At 45.3% G+C, this 25877-nt stretch overlaps 1 pseudogene; it reads right to left on the reverse strand.

Annotated features, from left to right (window-relative positions):
* Positions 1–11498: 11498 nt before the first annotated feature.
* On the reverse strand, positions 11499–11618 carry LOC136650100 (5S ribosomal RNA; annotated as a pseudogene).
* Positions 11619–25877: the final 14259 nt, after the last annotated feature.

The raw sequence follows: 25877 nt of genomic DNA on the forward strand, positions 1-25877 counted from the left end.
CCATTCTCACCTTATGTGTTAGTTGTGCAGAACAATGTGCATATTCTTCCAACTGGATGTTTCTTTGTTGTTGGAGACAAGCAATGACAGATTTAACTATACAACAAGCGAGTGAGTATATTAGCATAGAAAAAGTGATTTCCCTATCTCGTTAGCTGGTCGTTGCATTATTATAGTTGCATGGTTTATACAAGCTAATCAGGCATCTTAGCAGTGAAACAAATGAAATAAAACGAGTTCCTGACTAGAATGGATCTTAATTGCCTCAGACATTTTTTTCTCCTGCATATCTCTAGATCTGTACTTGATTTAGTACTTTGAGCAACAGAAAACTGCAGCTCTTTCCTGATTTAATTCTGACAGCACTTTTCAGAATCATTCAGCAGTTAATATTCCTCTTCAGATATCCTCAATGCTTTTATCAGCACTTTCGGTATCTCTGTATCAGGGACTGTCTGAAGTATACTTAGTGGGCTTGAAGCTTGCATCACTTTCACAGTGACTCAATGGCAAACCAGCTAGACAGCCCAAGTGGTCATGATTCTGCAGAAAGGCTTACTGCTACATGACAATTTTACCGCAAGAACCCAGGAGATTTCACCAAGTCATTTTTGATGATATCCTGCATATGGAGGGAGCATATACCCATCATGATAACAATTTCCATTTTGTTTTGTTTTTTCCTGAGTTAAACATTACAATTCAGGTCTGGTTCTGCAAGCAGGAAAAAGTTGCTGAGAGTACCAGTGTGGTGCAATCTTTTTCAATTTCACCACCCCTTGTGCAAGTGGCAAAATGGGGGTGCAAGCTCAATCATTTTCTTTGGAGGGGAATACAAACAGGCTACCACTGGTAGTGGCAATGTTTCTCCCTGCAGCCAGCAGCCACTCTTTTCCCCCACAGGATGCCCCCCCCAGCAGGGCCTAGGAGAGGAGGGTAAAGGGGGTAATTTGTACCCAGGCCCAGGGTCTAAAGAGGGGCCCAGAAACCAAAGGAGGGGGCCCAGAAGTTTCCTGGGATCTGACATTTTCCTATCTACTCAGACTTGTTGCCTGTATGGGATGCTAGGGACACCACTGATGCCACATGGGTGGGTAGACCTGGGCTCCAAAGACTTTTCCAGCTGTCTCTACCCTCCCTTCACCCTGCTTCGTCCCTCCCTCCTCCTATTCTGCGTGCCCGTCACCACCCTCCCCTGCTCTGTTTCACCCCTCCCCTTTTGCAAAGGGGCCCAAAAGAAACTTTGTACCCCCTGATAAAATTCCTCTCAGAGGCCCTGCCCCCCAGAATGAAGCTACACAAAGCGGCATCATTCACACAAGGCATTCTGAAAGAAAATGGTGACACCAGCCAGCGGGCATCAGGAGGAGTGCAGCCACTACGCAATATGTGCAACAGTGGTGGCAAGCTAAACTAAGGGATACAAGAGAGAAGCTTTGCCTCCTTCCTTGGCCTCCAACCTCCCAATAAATTTGAACTGACTGTTCTCACTACGAAGAACCCTAATTAATTCTGCAAAAAGATAAGTAATTAACAATATGTAATTAAATACATATTGCAAAATATGTCATGGGTGGCTAATCAATTGTATTTAATGTGCAATTATTGCTCCTTTTTTGTTTGTTCATTACATGATTTTGATATCATTTTTCCATTTAAAATAAATTTTGAGGAAGGTAACTTCAATATAGTATTATTAGAAAGAATTATCCCAATAAAACGCAGCATGTCTGAAACAGCATAGTTTCAGAATAGAACAGCCCATGGAATAGCCCAGTAAAAGGGAAAACGCAACTTTACAAAACTGTGTTTTGTAACCCAATCCACGCTCCATCCAATCAGGGTGAAGGAACAGTCATAGGGTGATCAAGTTAAAGGCCTGCCCTGCCAAACAAAAAGGTCTTCAACCAGCAATAGGCTGATAAAGAATAGCTCAGGGTGTTTCTCCTGGAGCAGGAAGATCTACAGTGTAGCCGCTACATCAGAGAAGGTCATTTTCCACATTCCATCAACCCATATCTCTGAGGGTTGTGGGATGCAAGGGACAGTCTACCCTAAGGCCTGATTCAGAGTCCTAGGCACCAGCTCACCACCAACACACCAAAACACTGTTGGTGGCCTCCCCTACCACAAATCCAGTGCCAGAGCTTGCCCAGCGTGAGCCTGCACTGGGCCAGCTCTGGTGCTGGGCCTGCATTCTGCCACCCAGCTGTTGCCCAGACAGCCTGAAAGTGGAGAGGTAAGTGAGGGTGTGGGGGGAAGTGGGGAGGAGGCGTTCCAGGGGGGGGAGGCAGAGGAGGGCAGGAAGAGGGCGGGGAGGAGGCATAGCAAGGGGAGGGGGCAGGGCGGGACCAGTGGAACTCCACTCCACCAGATCCTGAGCCCCATATGGGACCATGTGGTCCTATACGGAACTCTCAAATTCTGCAGCAGCTCCAGAGCTCCCATCGAATAAAGTAGTCCCATTGTGGGGCTGCTTCCCTTATGTGGGGGATGAATGTTCCCTTCCCCCAAGGAGCTGCCAGTTTGCATGCTGGATACCATTTTGATGCAGTGGCAGCCCCGCGTGCCACGCAGCTTAGGATCGGGCTGCCCATAACCTCAGTGAATGGGCAGCATGATGCAGGCAGAGGTTGTCTTTTAGGTATCCTGTAAGACACCAGGGACTCTAACAACATGCTCCAGGCAGCTTATCCTATGTATCACTAACTCTCAGGCGAAGGGAGCTGCTGTTGGCTTGATATTTTTTACGTACTGTAGCACCACTCAGCTAATTACCTCAGGCAGCAGATTGGTGGGGGGGGGGGTATCTGTCTGCTCACCTCTGCACATCTCTGTCTGCACACCCACATGCACTGGTCCTCTTCCTCTTCCTGTTCTCAGAATTCCAAAAATAAAAGCGGGACGGAGCACCACACTCCTCTCATCCACACATTCTTTCCCACTCTGTTCCTCTCTTCATTTTCCAGTCCAGGGAGTCAGAGGGAGATATGATGATGGCCACGTGGGGGGGGCAGCATTTGGCATGCTGCTTTGGGTGCTTGGGGTCTCTGCCTGGCCCTATTTGGGCTTGGTTCCTCAGCAGCTTGGTGCTAAGAGCAGCTACAAAGATTATTGCAGTGGTACTCAAACTTTTCCGGCCAGTGGCTCCCTTGACCCCCTGTGGCTGTTGGCCATGACTCCCCACCATGTCCCTGAGGGTTGGAAGTGACATCATTAAACAGGAAGTGGCCAGAAATATTAACTATATTAATATTAATTATATTAATCATATCATTAATTAATGCAGATCTTAAAAATATATTATTAATACACAGCAATATACATGCTTTATAAATGATCAGCTGCTGATCGCTGTTGGAGACAGGATGCTGGAGTAGGTAGATTTTGTCTGGTCCAGGAGGACCCATTTTTTAAAACTTTGTAAGCATACCAATAGAATTGTTTTATCAAATGAACTTTGTGAACAAGCAGTCTGACCAACATTACACACACACACCCCTGTGGACTCCAATCCAACTAGTCATTTCTCCCATTCTCCTTGGATAGGATTGAGCCCTTTATTAATTTAATCAAATTAAATTTTTCCAGCAGCTGGTGGGGAAAACAAAAATAGACCGTGAAAATATATCAGAGCTGATAAGGGTTTGGTTAGGAAGCTGATTTGTCTCCTATACCAGGAGATGCACAGCTCAATCCTATGCATGTCTACTCAGAAGTAAGTCCCATTACAGTCAATGGGGCTTACTCCCAAGAAAGTGTGGATAGGATTGGGCTGGCAATCATCTCATCAATGGCTGATAAGTATTGTGTATTGGCAACCTTCAGTCTCGAAAGACTATGGTATCGCGCTCTGAAAGGTGGTTCTGGCACAGCGTCTAGTGTGGCTGAAAAGGCCAATCCGGGAGTGACAATCCCCTCCACACCGGGAGCAAGTGCAGTCTGTCCCTGGTCTGTCTCCCTGGCTATGGGCCTTCCTTCCCTGCCTCTTAGCCTCAGACTGTTGGCAAAGTGTCTCTTCAAACTGGGAAAGGCCATGCTGCACAGCCTGCCTCCAAGCGGGCCGCTCAGAGGCCAGGGTTTCCCACTTGTTGAGGTCCATCCCTAAGGCCTTCAGATCCCTCTTGCAGATGTCCTTGTATCGCAGCTGTGGTCTACCTGTAGGGCGCTTTCCTTGCACAAGTTCTCCATAGAGGAGATCCTTTGGGATCCGGCCATCATCCATTCTCACGACATGACCAAGCCAACGCAGGCGTCTCTGTTTCAGCAGTGAATACATGCTAGGGATTCCAGCACGTTCCAGGACTGTGTTGTTTGGAACTTTGTCCTGCCAGGTGATGCCGAGGATGCGTCGGAGGCAGCACATGTGGAAAGCGCTCAGTTTCCTCTCTTGTTGTGAGCAAAGAGTCCATGACTCGCTGCAGTACAGAAGTGTACTCAGGACGCAAGCTCTGTAGACCTGGATCTTGGTATGTTCTGTCAGCTTCTTGTTGGACCAGACTCTCTTTGTGAGTCTGGAAAACGTGGTAGCTGCTTTACCGATGCGCTTGTTTAGCTCGGTATCGAGAGAATGTGTGTCGGAGATCGTTGAGCCAAGGTACACAAAGTCATGGACAACCTCCAGTTCATGCTCAGAGATTGTAATGCAGGGAGGTGAGTCCACATCCTGAACCATGACCTGTGTTTTCTTCAGGCTGATTGTCAGTCCAAAATCTTGGCAGGCCTTGCTAAAACGATCCATGAGCTGCTGGAGATCTTTGGCAGAGTGGGCAGTGACAGCTGCATTGTCGGCAAAGAGGAAGTCACGCAGACATTTCAGCTGGACTTTGGATTTTGCTCTCAGTCTGGAGAGGTTGAAGAGATTTCCGTCTGATCTGGTCCGGAGATAGATGCCTTCTGTTGCAGTTCCAAAGGCCTGCTTCAGCAGGACAGCGAAGAAAATCCCAAACAAGGTTGGTGCAAGAACACAGCCCTGCTTCACTCCGCTTCGGATGTCAAAAGGGTCTGATGTGGAGCCATCGAAGACAATAGTGCCCTTCATGTCCTTGTGGAAAGATCTGACGCAGAGAGCGTTTATCCAGAATCACAGTGTGGATTCCGAGCCAGCAGGTCCACCACTGATATGGTATTCTCCCTTAGACAACTGCAGGAGAAATGCAGGGAACAACGACAGCCACTCTTTATAGCCTTCATAGATCTCACAAAGGCTTTCGACCTGGTCAGCAGAGATGGCCTCTTCAAGATTCTCCCCAAGATTGGATGTCCACCCAGGCTCCTCAGCATCATCAGATCTTTCCACAAGGCTGATAAGTATTTCCTTCAAATAGCAAGATTCATCACTTTAAAAATCCAGCCTTTCCTCTTTAGTTAAACATCAAGATAAATCACTTTAAAAACAGTCCCTTTTGGCCTGGCCAAGTAAAGTGTGTGCTTCTCTCTCTCTCTCCCCCCCCCCTTTGCCAACTGCATGGAAACAACTTTAAGACCCCTGGTGACTGGTAAAATGGGAAGCATTTTATTTGGGGAGGGGGAGGAAAGCGGGAGATTGAAAGGGGGGAGTGGAAGAGGGAGGGGGTTGAAAAGAGAGATTTCACTTTGAAATCACTTTGATCCCAGGCTGGGAACTAGGAACCAACCAGACAAGGATCAAGGAGGGTTTCTTTCTGATGGTCAGCAAGGACTGCAAACTGAGCATGCTTGGTACTTGCCAGATAGGGGTTGGAGCCTAAGAGCTTTGGAAACAACATGCAGCGAACACAGAAGGCGGCAGCCTTGGAGTGGAGGGAGAAGAGGGTGGAGCGGCAGCAGCCACTCTTGCAGCTGAGCAACTCAACTTTCTTGTGCTTTTAAAAAAAGCGCAGAGGACGGGCAGAAGACTCGTATTCTGCCTAGGGCTGTGACTGTATTGCTTTGAGAGGACATCCCGCACCTCCCATTTGAGTTCCTGGCACCTCCCTGAGGAGCTTCGCCTCAAAGTTTGAATAACACTGGATTATTGCATTGTGCTTCACCTTGCTGTGGCTGACTTGACCTGAACTGCTGATTTTTGGACCCTGACCACCTCCCTGGCCTTGATTAGTCACCTGCTTCTGATTGCTCGGACTGGGACTTAGACTTTAGTCTGACCTGGACCTGTTTGGGCTTCGTTCCTCAGCCTGAGCTAAGGTGCTGAGACTTGCCTTTGGCCCTTCCCTTTGTACATTTGCAGACTTAATCAGGTAGGGAACTTGAAACCTGGGTCTTTATTGCTTATTCAAAGGTTTACAGTTAATAACCAACTTTGTGAATTTCACCTGAACACGAACCAGATGCCAGTGAAGATGGTACACAAGTAGTGTTCATCAATTCATTTCATGCTGGGCAAAAGAAGTCCTTTTGTTTGTCTGGCAAGATACTCGGGACAAAGGGAAGTACTTCTTCAGGAGCACCTACTGGTATTTAGTTTAAGGAATTCGCCTTCACAATGTGTGATAATACTCACTAGCTAAATTGATTTTAAAAGTGATTTTAAAAGTGAATTTAAAAATTGATTTTTTAAAAAGTGATTAGAAGACAAGTCTAATGACTACTAGTCATGATGGGTATATGCTCCCTCCATATGCAGGAAGCAAAAGTAGGAGAAGGGATTTTGGATACAGTGGCTGACTTAGATCAATCTTTGGTCTATTGCAGCAGGGCCCTTCTTGTTATATTATATGTGTATAAAAAAGTATATGTGTGATTAATTCCCTGTTTTTTCCCCTGTTTTTTTTTTTGGGGGGGGGGGCTATTTTTCCTTAATTTTGGAAACATCTAACCAGTGATTTTCAACCTTTTCCATTTCAGGGCACACTTGACAAGGCACTAAAATGGTCAAGGCACACCATCAGGTTTTTGACAATTGACAAGGAACACCGTGCTGTGCCGGGGTGGGGGGGAAGGCTCACATCTCCCACTGACCCTACAAATAAATGATCTTCTCCCAAATTCCTGTGGCACACCTGTGGACCATTCGTGGCACACTAGTGTGCCATGGCATGGTGGTTGAAAATGGCTGATCTAGCCCAAAGGGGCTCCTGTGCAGATTCAGCTGTTTTAGAGATGCTGGAAAATCCTCCTGCAGCATTCTTGTTCTTTATTTGAAGCTTCATCATATCCCAGCCATTTGTATTTGTGGATTCAGAGTCCTCCCTGTCTGGAGTACAGAGACTGGCATAAACTTAGTGATTGGGCAACCAAACCTGTCTATGTAGCTAAAGGAGTTGGATGGAGATGCCAGGTGGGTTCCACTCTTCCAATTGGATAACTTTATGACATCATCAAACCTAGGTTACTTAAATCCAAGCACAAGATGCTCTTTGTGTCCTTGATGTTCTGTGGAACTTGGAAGACACTCACCTACTCTTCAGTAAGTGCAGGACAATGAAACAATACCAGTTGCTAGCAACAAGGACTGTAATTTTAGCCAGATGCTTTAAGGAATTTGTTTTTCTTTTTTAATTTTTTTTTCCACTTCAAGCCAAGTTGCAAATTTTATCAGTTTAATGATGAAACACAGTGGGGGCAGGGTCTGTGGGCTTTGTTCTTCAGTAGCATTCCAGCTCCATCTGCTGGACATTGTTACGTGAAAATCTCCTTTTCCCTTCCTAGTTGTGATTTTGTATGTATTATGGACTAAAAACTCATGCAGGTCGAACCTCAGAATACAGGGCATCCTTCCCCCCAGTCCAAGGCCCTGGTAGAAGTCACAAGTTTGCAAAGTGGTGATTACATCCCCTCCTCCAGTCAAGAAATGTCTCCTGATTATGCAAAACAAGCATGCACCTACTGAGGAAGAAGTCTATTGTTCTTTTGTTGTAGCTTTATCACTCTTAAGCACCTTATGCAAATTGCCTCCCTCCCCCAGAAGGTCAGCCTGGCTGGTAAGCTGCCTTCCTTCTGGTTCATCACATACTCCACGTGTACCATTGTGTGTTACTGAGCATGTGCACAGCTCTGGGATACTTCCGGTCAGTTTAGGTCAACTTCCAGGTCAAAAAGACAACTCTTATAAGAGAGAATTCAGAGCACATGCTCTCTCTCTCTCTCTCTGATTGCTCTCCTGCGGGACTCTTCCTCCAACTGCCCCCCCACAGGTAAATATATCTTGCATCTAAACTCCCTCCCCTCTTTCCTATCTATTCCTCCCTTCTCCCCCATCTTTAGTCAGCTACTGGGTTTAGCAGATTAAGGAACCCCTAAATACTTCCCTACACCCTATCCATTTCTGATTCCTTTTCGGATGCACCCAAATACATAGCACATGCATCCACCACTAGCTAGGTACACTATACACAAGTACTAGAAATCTATACATCAATTCTCCATGTGTATTATGTTTACCTTTGTGTGTTTTTGCAATAAAAATATAATCCTTTGATTGAAAGTTACCTTCCTCCCAGACTCCTCATTAAGCTAGACAAGGGATCTCTTGCTTAACGCTGTCTTGGTATCCAGCCTATGGTCCCAAAAGTTTCCAAAAGGCTAATATACTAATTCCCCTAAACAAAGCAGCCTTTTTGGTAACAACATTACTGGTTATTGCATCCACTTGATTAAGCTTTTGCTGTGTGACCATCCAGTCAAGTCGAAGTATTTCTATCAACCTGCTTGCACATTTTTTAGCCCTCTTTATCCCCATTTTGTTTAAATCCTCTTCTTTTGAATTTTTTTTTAATAGAGTACATTGGGCCTCCCAAGTTAAGGGTGTGTATTGGAATCGAGGAATATCTGGCGAGGAGGTAGGATGTGGTGTCAGCAGTGGCCCCTTTAAGGGTAAGGCCTGGGCATTCTGCAGGGAGTGTGCTGCACAACTACAGCCACTTGAAGGCAATCGGGCCCTCAGGCATAAAAGCACCTGATGAAGGGAGAGTGGGTAGCAGAAGGAGGAAAGCTGGAGACTGGATTAATGGACTGATGGCTAATGGCACTGCAACTGGACTGATTGGTGAATGAACTTTGGAGACTGCTGGAACAGACTGCTGGAGACACTGAGATTGGTGTTTGGCTGCCACGCCCAAGTCCTGCAGAGGACCAGTGTGCTGCTGTAGTGGTGGGAGGAGCTGCTGGCAGGAGAAGGGAGAAAGGAGGGCCTCTGCAGGTGGAACAGGTGAGCTACCCTGGTGCTGGGGTCCAGCAGTGCTGCAAGGCAGAACTAGGGTCATTCTTGGGGGGGGGGGGGAGGAAGGGGAGCTATTTAACTAAAAGTGGACATAATTTTCCAGGCCGAGCTTGGCCTTGGAATCTGGCAAAACAGGATGTGTGATTTATGGCTGCTCCAGTCAGGGCCAGCCTTATGAGCTGTGGGGCCCAATGCAAAAAGATTTTTGCACCATCCTCCTATGGGCCCTCCCTCCTCACCAGAACAAGTGGCAGAGGTGAGCCCAGGACCAATGTCACAAAAGTGCAGCACATGGAAGTAGGTGGAGGTGATATGATAATTGCTTCTGGGGAGGGGGTTATTTCAAGCAAATCAAACCCAGGGGTGGGCAAGAGGGCCATCCCGTAGCAACGCTCTACTTGGTCCACTCTCCTTACAGTTCCTTGGTATGGAAGATTCCAAATTGGTCAAATCAAGCTACAAATTGGTCAAAATTGGCCAAGTTGGTCAAATCAAGCTCCAGAGCAAGATGCCAGCTGCAGGCACTCTGCTCACTGCCTCAGCATGGGGCCCTCTAGGCACAGGGTCCAATTAGGCCAAATTGGTTAAATCACCCTAAGGCAGACTCTGGTTCTGTGACCAGGCATCACACAGGTGCTTTGCAAGTTTTGCAAGCTCTTGTTTGGTCCAGGCAGTGTGTCTTCCTCTGGTCTGGCACAGTGCTGCCTGGACGTGATCTCTCACACTTAGACAGGTGCCACAATCTGCAGACACTTAGAATCGGGGCCCAATTTGGCCAAATTGTCCTGGTTCCAGTTACAGATGGCCAAGTCAGTTCTTTCACGCAGGCACAGCATCTGCAGTTGCTTTCATGCTGGTGTGATAGCAATGAGCCAGCAGGAACCAGTTGTTCTGACCACATCAGACCACATCCAGACAAAGCTCTGGAACAGAACCAGGATGTAAGTTGGGGACTTGGAGCTCAATCCTGTCACAAACGTTGCAAACTGTCGCAAACATGCTGTAAAGCACATTTGCAGGGCTTAGCACCGACCCAGCATCAGACCTAGTGCAGGGCGAACTCACACTGGGCTAGCGCCAGTGGAAAACCGGTGTTCCACCTGAACCGTGGGGCAGCAGAAAGGTAGTTGGGGGCATTGGGGGAGGAGGTGTTGTGGGGTGGGGGAGGTGGGGGAGGAGGAAGAGGGCGGGGAGGAGGAAGAGGGAGGGGAGGAGGTGTGTTGGGGGAGGGAGGGACCAGTGGAGCTCAGCACCACCAGATCCTGAGCTCAGTTTTGAGCCACACAACCCAACATGGAACTTCTTGATTCTGTGGCAGTTCCAGAGCTACTGCAGAATCAAGTAGCCCCATTGCGGGGCTACTTTCCTTGCCCAGGGGAAAGGGACTAACATCCCCTTCCCCTGAGGAGCCTCTGGTTGCTGCCCAGTTCCACTCAGGATGCCGCAGCAACAATTTTTGGTGCCATAGCAGCCTCACTCTCTGGACAGCTCAGGATTGGGCTGTTATACCCCAGTCCTATCCCACAGCATCCTATGCATGCAGCCATGCTGCCAGAGTGCGCACTGCACCCTATGGTAGGGGGATAATGAAACAGCCCAGGAGAGTTAAGTTTTAAGACCCCTCTAGTGAATTCGAGTGCCCATATAGTTACATTTTGAGTTTTCCTCCCTAATCCAAGGTCACGGATAATTCAGTGGACTGTCATGTCTCTGTTTGCAAAATCTATGTGGTTTTGAGTTTTAGTAAGAACTCCTGGGGTTCAGTGTTCTCCTAAGAAGAGTTCCCAGATGACCCCCAACTGCCTGATTCTCTGTAGTCTGGGATGGTGGCAGTGGATAGAAACTACCAGTTTCCTCCCCCTTTCAGCTGTTGGCCCAGTAAAGGGAAAGTGGGGGGCAGGAAGGGGTGCATGACCTATAACCAGTAAGCCTTGTTCAACCTACTCTCTCTCTCAGTCTTTACCTGGACAACATGAAATAAGTTCTGCTGCAACCAGTGAGACCAGTCCCAGATGCTCCATCCTCCAACACAGCATCAGGACTCAGGACATCTGGAAATTGTAAAATGGCACTGGATGAAGAAGATGGTCCACTGCTACTGCTGCTCCTAACCATTGTCCGATAAGCATCTCCATGAGCTTGGTTTACTGACAAGCAATGGGGAGCAGCAGCACCAGTGAACTTTCTCTGCCCTGTTATAGCCATGGGTCCCTGACTCCACTTCTGTTGAGGATCTGTAGAGGAGTTCTTCACATGATTAAGAACTCATTCATGCATTAAATACAACTCCTCCACAAAAGTGGAGGGTATAGTGGCTACAAATGGTTGGCAACCTTCAGTCTTGAAAGACTATGGTATAAGCCTACAGCACCCAGTATTCCCAGGTGGTCTCCCATCCAAGTACTAACCAGGCCTGACCCTGCTTAGCTTCCAAGATCAGATGAGATTGGGCATGTGCAGGGTAACAGTTGCTGTCAGTGGCTACAACTCCTCCAAAAAAGTGCTTAGGTATAGTGGCCAGATCAAAGATGATACACCCCTTCAAAACAGCAAGCCTGATTAGAAGTGGAGATTAAAAAAATAATAATAATAACTGGATGCAAATTCACTATGAATGATGACTCACAGAAGAAAAAGTTGTTTTGGTGGTGACTTTTTGTGACCCATTAGATCCAAATAATAGAGCAGAGAAGTCACTGAGCATTTGAAGAGGTTCTTGTTCATCCTATTCTTGAAAAGTGCTCATATAAATCAATGCCTTTTGTTCAGATTTCTCTCAGGTGCTTAAATCCAGGTTTTGCTAGGCATTCTTCATCCAAGGTTGCATCAGACTACAAAAACAAGCCCTTTGTTAGTTTTATGTACAAGTATTATGTAGAATTCAAGTAGAGTTCATTTTATTTCCTCAAAGTCATTTCAAATAGTAAGGGCAGGTACAGACATGTAGTGAGTTATGAGTCAGGACATTCCCTGTTTGCATCCTGATTCTCGTGAAGTTACTTAGGAAATCAAGGAAGGGACAAACATGTGGATCTAAACATGAACCTTAAAAAATCTTTAATTATGAGGTCATTTTTTTAATCCTCCTCACTGCTTTTTCCCTATTTCCTCTCTCTCTCTCTCTCTCTCTCTCTCTCTCTCTCCTGCAGTTTCTTCTTCTTCCTGGATTAGTTACATAGGTAATTCAAGATGATATATTGACCAAGATGACACCACTATGCTACATAGAGTGAAGGCAATCCTTTCAAGATCAATCACATGGGCCAAACAGAATCAGAGCACATAGTGAATTAATTATGATTACATCCCGGAGGGATGTAATGTTTTGGCTTGAGCCAGCTTCTCCCTACACCTCTGCAGTTTAAATTACGAGAAACACTGAAACCAATAGGTGTTTCAGGTCCAGGCAAGCCCTGCTGCTACCCACGCCAGCATGAGTGTGTTTCCATTTGCCATCCACTGGCAGTCAGGACTCCACAGATGCAAGCTGCAAGCCAGTTCTTCTGAAACTTTTACCAGTCTTACTATGGGAAGCCCAGCAGTACCCATCCCAAGCCCAGAAGATGTCAGGGACAGTGCACGAGAAGAATTATAATGGGAGCCTCACTGTTGTAGAACCTCTCCAGTTTTGACCACCAGTTCCTCACTATTTAACCTTATCATAAACCCATTAGAGTGAATCAAAGGAAGGTTTTCAACAGGAAAAACAGTCCAAATTCTCCTTCATCTTTTTTGGTATGTACACCAGTTTGAGAACAAGTTTGCTAAAAAGAATCCTATACAAATTTGTAATAACTTTTACTTGCGGTTTGTGGCTTTTCCAACTTCCCAATGAGTTGTCTATTTGCCTTACTTGCAGTCAAACTTCACAAACCTAATTAATCCACTGTCTCCTCAATGATAGTAAAAGCACTCATCTAGGATTACTGACAGTGGTTACGTACTCACATTTTCTAATAATAATAATAATAATAATAATAATAATAACAACAGGTATTTATATACCACCTTTCTTGGTCTTTATTCAAGGCGGCTTACATAGGCAGGCTTTATTTAAATCCCTTATTAAATAGGGATTTTTACAATTTGAAAGAAGGTTCTTTCTTTCAAGACCCACTACATTCAGGTGTTTCTTTCCGATCTGGCTTCACATTCTGGCCTCCATCCTCCCACGCTCAGAGCAGATGGAATAGCTCGGCTTCAGCTTGTCAGCTGCTCCAAGGTCGCACGGTGCCGGTGGCCTCGAACTGGCGACCTTGTGGATGTTATCTTCAGGCAGACGGAGGCTCTACCCTCTAGACCAGACCTCCTGCTGAGGTCTTGCACAACTTGCATAAGGCAGCAGACATGAGGGTGACTAGCCAACCTAAAACTCTGCAGCCTTAAGAGGTACATTTGTACAGTTTTGAAGGAGACAAAAGAATATAAAAGACCAAAGGAGAGCATTACATGAACTAGAGAAGACATTATCCAATCACATCATACAAACGTCTCCCTGAAATAGTTGCTCTTTGATTTGAAACACAAATATTTCCCTATTTTCTTAGTTCATCTAGATTGTTCTCCGAGAAGTCTGAATCTCCAAGGCTCAAGACAGGAAACAAATTCATTCTTTCCTATTTCCTCTATTACAAGGATAGCCAAACTTGCTTAATGCAAGAGCTACATAAAGTTCAGATGTTTGAGAACAGCAATATTTAAGAAGCATTTAAATTCTTAAATATATTTACTCACCATGAACATTAATTTACATTTTAATCGAATGTACTCTCAGTTTATACCTGGTAAATAACCATAAAGTTTGAAATTTTTTATTTACCTTTTATATTAATTGTGATGCAAAAAGGAGCCCAGCAAACATATGTCCATGAGCAACACATTATATGTTGAACAGCCTCATAAATATATTGAAAACCATACATTCAAAAACCCATGTGGAAGGCTCCAAATTCAAAGATTAAAGGGGTGGAAAAAATGGGAAAGAGGTGCTTGGATGTTCTGCTGCAAGACACTCATGGATGTCTCATGGATAAGGAAACTCACATGAGTTTTGCATTTAGAAGTGCACTTATTCCATTGGAGATGTCTGTTTCCACTTGAGTTTTTGGCATGCTTGGCCTGGGCCTAAATCTACATTAGAACAAGCCATTTGCGGTTGCTCCTGGCTTTCAGTGGCTAGGACAAACTTGACTTTCTCTTGAAGGAACTGAAATGATAACTAGAGGCAGCATCCTCCAAGACTTGTTCTCTGCAAACTCCATTTAAATGAATGGGGCAGCTGCTACAGGTGCACTTTTAAGTGGCCAGTTGCATTGCTCCCAGAAGCTGTTGTTTACCCCCAAAGTGATTCTTTGCCGCAACTACCTGTATCGGGGCAAAATAAAAGATTCTGAAGATTTTCAGTGGGGAAATAGTGCATGAGGGGTCCACCTTCCCATCTCCATTTGCCACAGCGCCTATCAGGATTGGAGCCCTCACAGTGTAGAGGGGTTTTTTTGAAAGAAGAAAAGGCGCATTCAAATGAAAGTCTGCCTAAAAGCACATTTGTGTACATGTCTAGTGTGGCTCTCAGACTATTGTTCTTTTCAGCCTAGTACTGTTTATTTTGACTGACAGCAAGCCTCCTAAATTTAAGTCAGAGGACCTTTCTTTGATTGCTACTCTGAAATCCTTCAACCGGAGATGTCAGGGCCTTCCAAATGCAAAACATCTCCTTCCCATCATGGTAATTAAATTTATGCCGTTATTGTAGCATAGTCTCTTGAGATTCAGTGAAATAAACAGACTTTTGTTCCAAACGTGGGATTAATGCACAATACATTTATAAAGAAAACTTAAGGAGGGCAAATGGTGTTGTAATACAGAAGAGCCATTACACGAAGAATGAATGGAGAGGTGAAGCAATTGATGAGAGGGTGGGACTTTGCTGCAGTGAATGTTTCAATGTGAGGAATGGAATCCTTGGGTGTTGAATGCCAACATCACGCTACACAAACAAAACAAGATTTGCACTGGGTTATCCTACATAGGAAGTGCTTGATTGGCATCTTCTCCACACAATCTATCGGTATTTTCAGTGGCTTCTGAATGGGAATGCCAAGGCATCTCCAGATCTTGGGAGGCCACAGGACAACTTGCTCTAGGAGTTCCCTTAGATGTCATAGCATCTGGTGTTTTCTGCTGGGTGGGAGTCTAGTGATTTTGGGGAAGAGGGCCTTAAGGTAAGATATCTCCTTTGTCATAGACAGGTCATTACCACGTAGGATGAGCAATGCTTCCTTAAAGGGAGGAACTATATGAACTAGATTAAAGACTGCTGAAGTAAAAGCTTTGCTGGGGAGGGGAGAACTTTTGTTGAAACCCACCAAACTGGATAATTTCTGGCCTCTTTCCAAGCTTCTGTTTTGGAGAAAGGTGCTCATGTCTGTGCTGGTGATCCAACTCCAGACATTTGTAGGTGAGACTACAGGTGGGCCCTTTTTATCCATGAGTTCCTAACCCGTGGTGGAGGCTTCACCTGAACTCCTGGATGTGGCTGAAATTGCCTTCCAGTCACACCTGGAGATCCTCTGATGGACCAAACCCATTGATTCCATTATCATCGGGTTTTGGTATCCCTGGCAGGTTCAGGGACAGATCCCCCATGAATACCAAAGTCCGACTGTACCAATCTAGGTTAATTTCTATCTGGTTTCCATCTCACCTTAAGGTCCAACGACTTAATCCGATCCCTGCCATGGTATAGCAATTAGCAGCGCCAACAGAGCGTATGCTGTGTACTATGGGGGGAGGTGGCTAAAAGGCCAATGAAGGGGAAGGAAAAATGTTTTATACTTATCCCTCAGTAGGCCTTCTGGTGGCCTATTGTCTCCTTGGACATACATCAGCTATGTCACTGGTGTAAGGATAGAAAGGGCATAGAGCAAGCTGATGTGTTGCCAGAAGGGTAAGGTTCTTTTTCGGTACAGGAGCAGTGATGGAAAAGACCAGTGGGGGAAGGGCAGAAATTGGATTCACTAGCTTTGGACAAGCAATAATCCCTCAGTCAGACAGAACACAGTGTTATGTCCCTCCAAATAGAAGTGGCGCTTCCTCCTATGAGAGCATTCCTCTTGTGGGCAAGTTGTGTAGTGTGTCTGCTACCACCTACCCTGACACTAGATGCATAAAGGCTTCTTAAAGCCCTCATTTATATACCCTCATGATGACAAACATTGTCTGATGCAGTCCCCTGAAATGTGACAAAACTTTGGACTAGAGCAGGGCTGGCCTTCATATGAAGCTGAAACACTTGTGCAAGTGGCAAATGGAGAGTCGTTTCCAGCACTTGCTCTGGCCTGCCTGATGGAGCCACTCCTTACCTTGTACATTCCTGATCTTGTCTGATCTTGGAAGCTAAGCAGGGTCAGGCCTGGTTAGCGCTTGGATGGGAGACCGCCTAGGAATACTGGGTGCTGTAGGCTTATACCATAGTCTTTCGAGACTGAAGGTTGCCAACCATTTGGGACCCTCCAATCTACTTCCCAGAAGGAAAAGGATTCAGCTAGGGGCAACCCTCTTCTTCAGTGGAGGAAGAAGAGGGAAAGAGAAAACCCTCATGCAGCCAAACAGGCCAGGAGAGGAAGAAGCACTTCCCTGGTGCTACTCTCAGCACAGCCTCATGGTTCCATGTCAAATTCCTATTCATTTGAAAAAAAAAAAAAAAAAGACCAGCATGACAGAGGGAGCAGCACAAGGGAAGAGGAATTGGCTCAGCTCCTTCCCCTCTCCTTAGCCAACTGGCTGGAGGGGCAGACACACAAGATTACTTCTGGGAGCAGTGGGTGGCAGTTTTGGGTTGGCTCAGGGAACATCTGAGCACCAGTCAGATCTGGACTAGAGCTAGTTTAGAAAACACACAACTCATTTTTTTAACTTATTTTTTATTTTAATTACCATGTTGAACTCAAGACAACACCTAACACAAAATTTTAAAAGACTTCCACTTATCTCTACTTACAGGCTTACAAACATACATAGTAATATCTATCTTTATAATATTTGGTACAATAAAGATTAAACCATATTAGATCTCTCTTATATCTATCTCTTCTCTTCAATCTTCAAACCCACAGGTATATAATTCATTATAATCTCAGCTCTGCACGAAAATCACAAATGGTTTCCACTCAGTCAAAAATGAATCAATTTTCTCTAATTAAAGATGTCAACTTTGCCATCTCAGCAAGCTCCAGCATCTTCGCCAGCCAATCTTCTACTGTTGATATACTGGAGCGAGAACACACAACTCATAAGAAGAACTTTCAGAGGCATCACTAGGGTTTGTGTCACCCAGTGCGAGAACTCATTGTCTCACCCTCATGATGGACGTCCTCCTGTATCAAACCATACAGAATAAATTACAATATCATATGCACAGTCTTAATGCAGTGGCATCACTAAGTGGTGTCACCCCCATTTATTTATTTAATTTACTGTGTCGTGTTACAGGTCACCCAACAAATTAGTAACCAACAAAAAACCAGTGGCCAACTTGATGTCACTCACACAACTGAATAAGAGCTCTGATGCATGGAAAGGAGAGGGTGACTCATACTAACACCTTGTTAGTCTCCTGCTGTGTCATAATAACACCTCATTGGCTCTCGGAACAATCAGTCTCATTGGTCAGTTTTGGGTTAAAGAAATCCACTTTTTGTTAGATAAGGCAGTTGGTTTTTCTTTTTCTGGTTAATTGGCCATAACCTAGAACACAGATAACACAGGTCAGCACACATTTTGCTTCCTTAAACATTATACCAATTCCTGGGTATATTTGGGGTGCCGATTCCAAAAATGGCATCCGTTTTGCGCTATCACGTCTAGTTTTGGAGACATGGCATAGCCTCTTTAGTGAATGGTTCAAGCAGCTTCCTCATGCTTCTCATGGGATAGGACTGGGGTATAACAGCCCAATCCTGAGCTGTCCAGAGAGTGAGGCTGCTATGGCACCAAAAATTGTTGCTGCGGCATCCTGAGTGGAACTGGGCAGCAACCAGAGGCTCCTCAGGGGAAGGGGATGTTAGTCCCTTTCCCCTGGGCAAGGAAAGTAGCCCCGCAATGGGGCTACTTGATTCTGCAGTAGCTCTGGAACTGCCACAGAATCAAGAAGTTCCATGTTGGGTTGTGTGGCTCAAAACTGAGCTCAGGATCTGGTGGTGCTGAGCTCCACTGGTCCCTCCCTCCCCCGACATACCTCCTCCCCGCCCTCTTCCTTCTCCCCCACCTCCCCCACCCAACAACGCCTCCTCCCCCAATGCCCCCAACTACCTTTCTGCTGCCCCACGGTTCAGGTGGAGCACCGGTTTTCCACTGGCGCTAGCCCAGTGTGAGTTCGCCTTGCACTAGGTCTGATGCTGGGTCAGTGCTAAGCCCTGCAAATGTGCTTTACAGCATGTTTGCGACAGTTTGCAACGTTTGTGACAGGATTGAGCTCCAAGTCCCCAACTTACATCCTGGTTCTGTTCCAGAGCTTTGTCTGGATGTGGTCTGATGTGGTCAGAACAACTGGTTCCTGCTGGCTCAGTGCTATCACACCAGCATGAAAGCAACTGCAGATGCTGTGCCTGCGTGAAAGAACTGACTTGGCCATCTGTAACTGGAACCAGGACAATTTGGCCAAATTGGGCCCCGATTCTAAGTGTCTGCAGATTGTGGCGCCTGTCTAAGTGTGAGAGATCACGTCCAGGCAGCACTGTGCCAGACCAGAGGAAGACACACTGCCTGGACCAAACAAGAGCTTGCAAAACTTGCAAAGCACCTGTGTGATGCCTGGTCCCAGAACCAGAGTCTGCCTTAGGGTGATTTGACCAATTTGGCCTAATTGGACCCTGTGCCTAGAGGGCCCCATGCAGAGGCAGTGAGCAGAGTGCCTGCAGCTGGCATCTTGCTCTGGAGCTTGATTTGACCAACTTGGCCAATGCTTCTCATGAGGAAGCTACTTGAACCATTCACTAATGAGGCTATACTATATCTCCAAAACTAGAAGTGATAGGGCAAAACAGATGCCATTTTTGGAATCGGCACCCAAATTCATATTAAACCACCATAAAGTTTTGAAAAAACTTTTCTGACCCTCAGTTTTGTAGGCCTGTGTAATTCAACATGGTTTGTTTTATCACATTCATGATATTACCTTTTCAATGAGATGTATAACATGATGGTATTACTCATAAATTTTCCAAAAGGTTTCCAAAGTATTGACCACTTGTAGTGTTCCCCCCAGGGATGTTACCCAGTGTGGTCTCCACCCCCTAGTGATGCCACCTAGAGCTTTGTTGGATCAGCAAAAATTTGTTTAGTCCAACATCTAGTTCCCTTCTTTTTTTTTCCCAACTGAATGTGGCTCAGAAGCTCACAGGTAGGATCCGTTTCCTACCAACCTGAATCAGAAGTTTTGGAACTGGAGTCATTATTTATTCTCAGCTCTTTTATGGATCACATTAGAAATTAAAATGAGAAAACCACATTAGAAGTGAAATGAACAGAAATTGATTTAATCCAAAAATTTTCCCCTACATTTTTGTTAAATATTTGACAGATATTCTTTCAGTATTCAAATATTAACTGAATACTTGCTGAATAGTTGACATCCATATTTTACAACCAATGAAATTTCATTTCAGCATTTGATATTTGTCTTTGACCTCAACATTTAATAGGTGGTACTTGGCAATATTTGATAGCTAATCTATCCGTTTGTTAATGAGTATGCAAAGGCATTTAGCATCTCACATTATTTGATAGCTGACAGCTAATGGGAGCTCATAGTTGATTGTATACCTGTAAAAATTAAAACAGCCAAGCAATTAAAAAAAAATTCAATTTTTGTGAGAAAATTTGATTTTCAAGACCCCAATTTGAACTGCAAATCCAAAATTTTGCATTCAAAATTCAAATGGTAAAATTGTACTTTACAGCAAGTGTTTAAATATTTGTGAATATTTGTTCTTGCTCTAATCATAATCAAGTCAAAACTCAGAGATATTGTTAAGTTGGAGAAAAGAGAAGTTTCATATTTCTGAAAAGGGTTATATTATGAACAACTTTCGAAAATGGATAAAGTTGGAAATTGTGAAACAACTTGATTTTTCTGACAATACATTTGCTAACTGTTAGTATGATAATATATTCATTTCATTGTGCGGAAAAGATAATTACTTTCAGGGTTTAAGAACTGAATGTGTTGATCCAAAGTTAATCTCTGTGTTTTAGTATTTGATATTGCATTAGAAATATAAATGTCAATGGGATGATGCATCAGAAGGTGGAAGATATGTTGTTTAAATTAAAAGGAATATCGGCAATGAGAAAATCTAATACAGGTGTGGCATTCTCTGTCATCATCTTTACCATTGCTCACCACCATCACTTCAGAAGTTTGAGAGGAAACAGCACTAGGATCACCTATGTACCATTTGAAGAGAAATATCACATGCACTTTTGTGAGTCTCCAAATTGCTCCAGTTCAATTGCTTGAGGGAAGCATTTAGATACAGACCCCAAATTTCCCTCCATCTTCTAGTCCCACAATTCAGATCCCAAACCTCTTTTTCCTACTGCCCCCAGACCTATCCTAATCCCAAAATGCAGTGTTTGAGAAAAGAAAAATATTTAAGTTATAGAATGATGTGTATGTGCAACCTCCTGATTTTAGAAATGGGCTATGTCAGATGCAAGGGAGGGCACCAGGATGCAGGTCTCTTGTTATCTGATGTGCCCCCTGGGGCATTTGGTGGGCCTCTGTGAGATACAGGAAGCTGAACTAGATGGGCCTATGGCCTGATCCAGCAGGGCTGTTCTTATGTTCTTAGAAGCAGATAGAAAAAGCTTGCATACAGTTTAGTAACACCTGTGGTGGTACTTTTTGTTTACAATAGTATCAGGGCATGTATCCAACTGACAATTGATAAGAGACTATCCCTTTTTACTAGTTCCTCCATCAGTTTCTTGCCTTTCTCCCACCCTTGCTTCTCAAGGATTTCTTGTTGAAATTTTGATTCTGTGTTTCTGGTGGTAGTGGTATATATGGTTCAGCTCTCAGCATCTGGAATTTAAGCCTCTGACAATGCAACTTGTGCGTGTCCACTCAGAAGCAGGTGATAAGATTTCGTGCCATGTAAATGTGCACATGATGGCATCCATAGTGGGGGAATGGATACATTCTGCCTAGCACAGCAATTCCCAACAATTCCCAGCAATTCCCTCTCCAGGACCCATCAGTGGGTTGTGACCCAATTTTTGGTGGGTCTCAAAACTGATAAGTCAACTTAGGCCTATGTGCATCAAGGGTTAAACAAGTTGCTACTTGGGGAGAAGAGCTCTGCTGCACAATCTCCATTATAGCCACAGAGGCTCGGGCAGCTGGTAAAGTGAAACTTTTTTAGGTGGGTCCCAATGCTTAAGAGTTTGGGAACCACTGATCTAGTGCATATGCAAGGAAATGCAGGTGTGTGAACCACAAGGCACCCATTCAGCTATTTCACACACTGCAGCAGCTGCTGCGGCATACAGTAGTTTCAATTGCGGACACCATATTGTTCATAAGGCAATAGTGTTCTATATTTCCCTAAGAATGAATGAATGAATAAATGAATGAATGAATAAATAAATAAATAAATAATCCTTAAGTTTGATTTTGGGGGAAAGGGAACAGCCAGGAAGGTGCTCAACAATATATAGCAGAGTAGAAAGTGGGGCTTGCAAATTGGCCTCTGGTTTAAGAGCAGGGATGTTGCAAATATGGCTCTATTTTTCATCTGTGAAATGGTACAGCAAACTCAGAGATAATAATGCCACCAGAACCTGTTTGCACCAAACTGCATACAATACATTACATTAAGGAATTTTCATGCAGAAGAAGAGGAAGAACAGATTACAAATGTCACCGCCATGCATGCAATGAATGAAAGGTTCCATTAATAGATTCATACTACCTTCTTTCATTTTTATTTAGTCCCTGAGGATTCAACTACACGTTATTATTGGAAACTCTATTGAGGCCATTTTATAGTAAAAGGTGAGGCTGAAATGTTATAATAAATAAATGTATACACATTACATGCAATGGTAGTGCAAGAAAAGCCAAGTGGATAGTTCCTATAAGGAGAGGGAAATTGGGAATGGAAATGTCGCAGTGAGGCTTAATCTCTGCAATCCACACTTACAGCCCAGTTCTGCCTAAATCCCCACATGGTGATGCAGCAGTACTTGTGCAGCTACCACTGTGTCTCACAAGGGATTTTCAACTGCTAGAGGTCTCCTCAGGGTAAGGGAACATTTGTCTGCTTGCCCCAGGATAAACCTCATTAGCCTCTTCAGGTCAACTAAGACCTATGCTGTTACCAAAAAGGGCTATTTGTTTAGGGGAATTAGTATATTAGCCTTTTGGAAACTTTAGGACCATAGGCTGGATAGCAAGACAGCGTAAAGCAAAGAAATCCCTTGTTTAGCTTAAAGAGGAGACTGGGAGAAAGGTAACTTTCAATCAAAGGATTAAATTTTTTATTGCAAAAACACACAAAGGTAAACATAATATACATGGAAAATGGTAAGTATATGTCTACTTGAATCCTAGAACTTGGATATAGTGCACCTAGCTTTACGATGGCTGCATGTGCTATGTATTTTGTGTATCCGATAAGGAATCCGAAAAGGATAGGTTGTAGGGAAGGATTTTAGGGGTCCCTGGTCTGCCTAACCCCGTTTGCTAACTAAAGATGGGGGAAGAAGGGGAGAAATAGGTAGGATGGAAGGGAAAGAGTTTTAGACGCAAGATATATTTACCTGTCCCGGGGAGCAGTTGGATGGGAAAGAGTCCTAGGAAGGACCACTCCCTTGGGAGGGCAGCCAGAGAGAGAGAGAGAGAGAGAGAGCATGTGCTTGGAGTTCTCTCTTAACAAGGGTTGTGGCTGACCTAGAATGACCCAGAAGTGTCCTAGTGCTGGTCTAGATGCGCATGCTCAGTATACACACAGGTACACGTGGAGTATGTAAAAAAAGGTGTAAGGGTCCAGAAATCAGCTATCAGCAAAGCCTAACTCTGGGGGAGGGGGGAGTAGCTTGCTTCCTGTTGCTACTGGATTTTGGAGTCTGGATGTAGCTTAATTTAGTTAACAATAGGTGATAGACTTTGCTGCCAAAGTCCTCCTCCTTTAAGGTGTTTGCATAAGCATGATTGGATCAGGAGGCACACTGATTAGGTTAAAACAATACACATACAGAGACATTTGCTTGTCCCTAGAGAAAGGAGCTCTATACCATAGTCTTTTGAGACTGAAGGTTGCCAACAACATGAGAAATGAGTGAGCTTATGATTTGATTCTTTTGTGGCCTGTAAGAGAGGTTTTAAGCCTGCATTTTTGGCCAAAATACATAACCAGATATAAAAACACAACTTGGAAGGGAAAAGGGGATTTTCACGTAACAATGCCAGTTCAATAGCCGGCGCAAGTCTGCATTGCCCTGGGAAGGTGGATCAGGGCTGGGAAGGGGATCAGGAACTAGAAAATAAAAAGAAGGCCTGTAATGGGGCACTCACAGTGTGCCTGTCATCCATGAAGGGAAGCCAGTTCTGTTCCCACCTGAGACACAAAGGTCAGATTTGGGAGCAAACTGAAGTAGGTACTCTTCTTACAGCAATAAAGGCCAGCCCTAATTATGAGCCCCAGTCAAGTGCTGGCACTAAGGGCGCAATCCAAAGTGCACCTTATGCCGGCCCAAGTCCCTTGGGCTAGTATAGGAGAGTCGCAAACATGCCATAAAGCATGTTTGCACCTCTGTGGCTGTGAGCCGCATTGGCAGGTAGAAGCCTCCATGACAGCTTCCGTTCCGCCACTTGTGTCAGTGCTCTTGCACTGATGCAAGCAGCAAAGATAGGCGTGGGGTGTGTGTGGGGAGGGGGCAGAAGGGCACGTTTCTGGGCAGGGGAGGGCGGGGGAGGGCGGTCCCGGGGCCGGGTGCGCGGGGAGCCAGGGGCGGGGCTGGGTCCCAGCGTTTATGCCGGATCCCAACCCCCATCCCCGGGGAGAGCAGAGCGGCTTTTTGCCCCTCTGCTCTCCTTGGACGTGCACCACTTCCAGAGGTGGCACAGGTTCGAGGAGACCCATAGCTTCCCCTTGCCCGTGGCTGAGCTTTTACCAAACTTCCCCTTGCCCATGGCTGAGCCACTGCACCCAACAAACCTGCGTTGGATGCAGCACAAGTCTCCTGGTTTGGACTGCGCCCTAAGTCAAATATCCTCCCATTTGCCCCTACTAAGGTCACTCACATTGCAAATATGCATGACTTGTACAGGTATACACATTCTTGGCAAGACCACTAGATGAGAAATATCTCTCAGAAGATCATGTGATATGTTGATAAAAGGTAGTCTGGGAGGTCTCCTTTAGGTAAGGGAATATTTGTTCCCTTGCCCAGGGGTAAGCCTCCATCACCCAAATGCATCTACTCAGATGTTGGGCAGTAATTTTGCTGATCCAAGTCCAAATGGAACCAACGAGTTGGACCACAGCAGGGAAAGGGGATAGAATATTAATGGCACAGATACCATTCACTGCCCTGCCTTGACACATTCCTCCCCAGGGCCTCAGTGAGGAATTTTATCGGGGGTACAAAGTTTCTTTTGGGCCCTTTCCCAAAGGGGAAGGGGCAGAAACAGATTAAGGGAAGAGTGGTGACCAGGGTGGGCAGAATGGGTTGGGGATGGGGCAAAACAGGATGGTGGAGGGTGAAGACAGCCGGAAAAAAAACTTTGGAACTGAGATCCACCAAGTTTACCCACCCTCATGGTGTAGGCAGCTAGATACAGTAATACAGAAAACCAACATACTTTTCTCTCTAAAATCTATTAAATATAGAAAAACATTGCAAGAAGTCATTGTATTTAGGCTCACACTAAAACGGATAGTGCCCTTTGTGTATCAAAATTTACTTCTGCAGCCATGTCCCTGAGTGTATATGCCTTCATGCTTAGTGGGTCCACAAGCCAAAGAACTAATGTAGCAGGCCATTTTCCCTCCAGATTTGACACTGTGTTAAGGAGTGTCATGTATGCATTCCTAAGCCCAGCACATGTGACTTGCTGCAGCAGCATCTGCAGTTGCACACCCATTGTAACACCCCTAGCATCCCATGCAGGTAGCGAATCCGGATGAGCTGGGAAAATGTAAGATCCCAGGAAATTTCTGGGTCCCCTCCTTTGGCTCCTTGGCCCCCCTTTTGACCCAGGGCCCAGGAACAAATTAACCCCTTTACCCCTCTCATGGGCCCTGCCCTTTCCCACTCCAGTCTCTGCCCTGTTCCTCCCCCCCTTCACATTCCACTACCCCTACCCCCGTGCTGACTTACTGGCGCCCGGGATTTTCCTGGGGCTGCTGGTGCATTGCCGTGTCCTCTCACCACTTGCAACAGCAGCCCAGCTGCACTGAATAGCATGTCGCCTTTTACAGCTGCCATAAAGCACTCTGCACCACCAGAAAGTGAGTTCTGGGAAGACAGTGTCCATACAATTGGGTCCTTAGTGAGGTGCAATCAGGGGCGGGTCCAGAGTTTGTGTTTGGGGGGAGAGCCATGAGCACTAGCTTAACTCCAGAGCCCAGGTCAACCAAGCAGATAGACCTGGGCTTCCACCTGGACTTGGAGTCCTGATCTACCTGTCAGGTTGACCCGGAGGAGGTGCAGTTGGCCAGCGTGTCTGCCC

The sequence above is a fragment of the Tiliqua scincoides genome, chromosome 4 (assembly GCF_035046505.1).
Source record: "Tiliqua scincoides isolate rTilSci1 chromosome 4, rTilSci1.hap2, whole genome shotgun sequence".
Classification (NCBI taxonomy): domain Eukaryota; kingdom Metazoa; phylum Chordata; class Lepidosauria; order Squamata; family Scincidae; genus Tiliqua; species Tiliqua scincoides.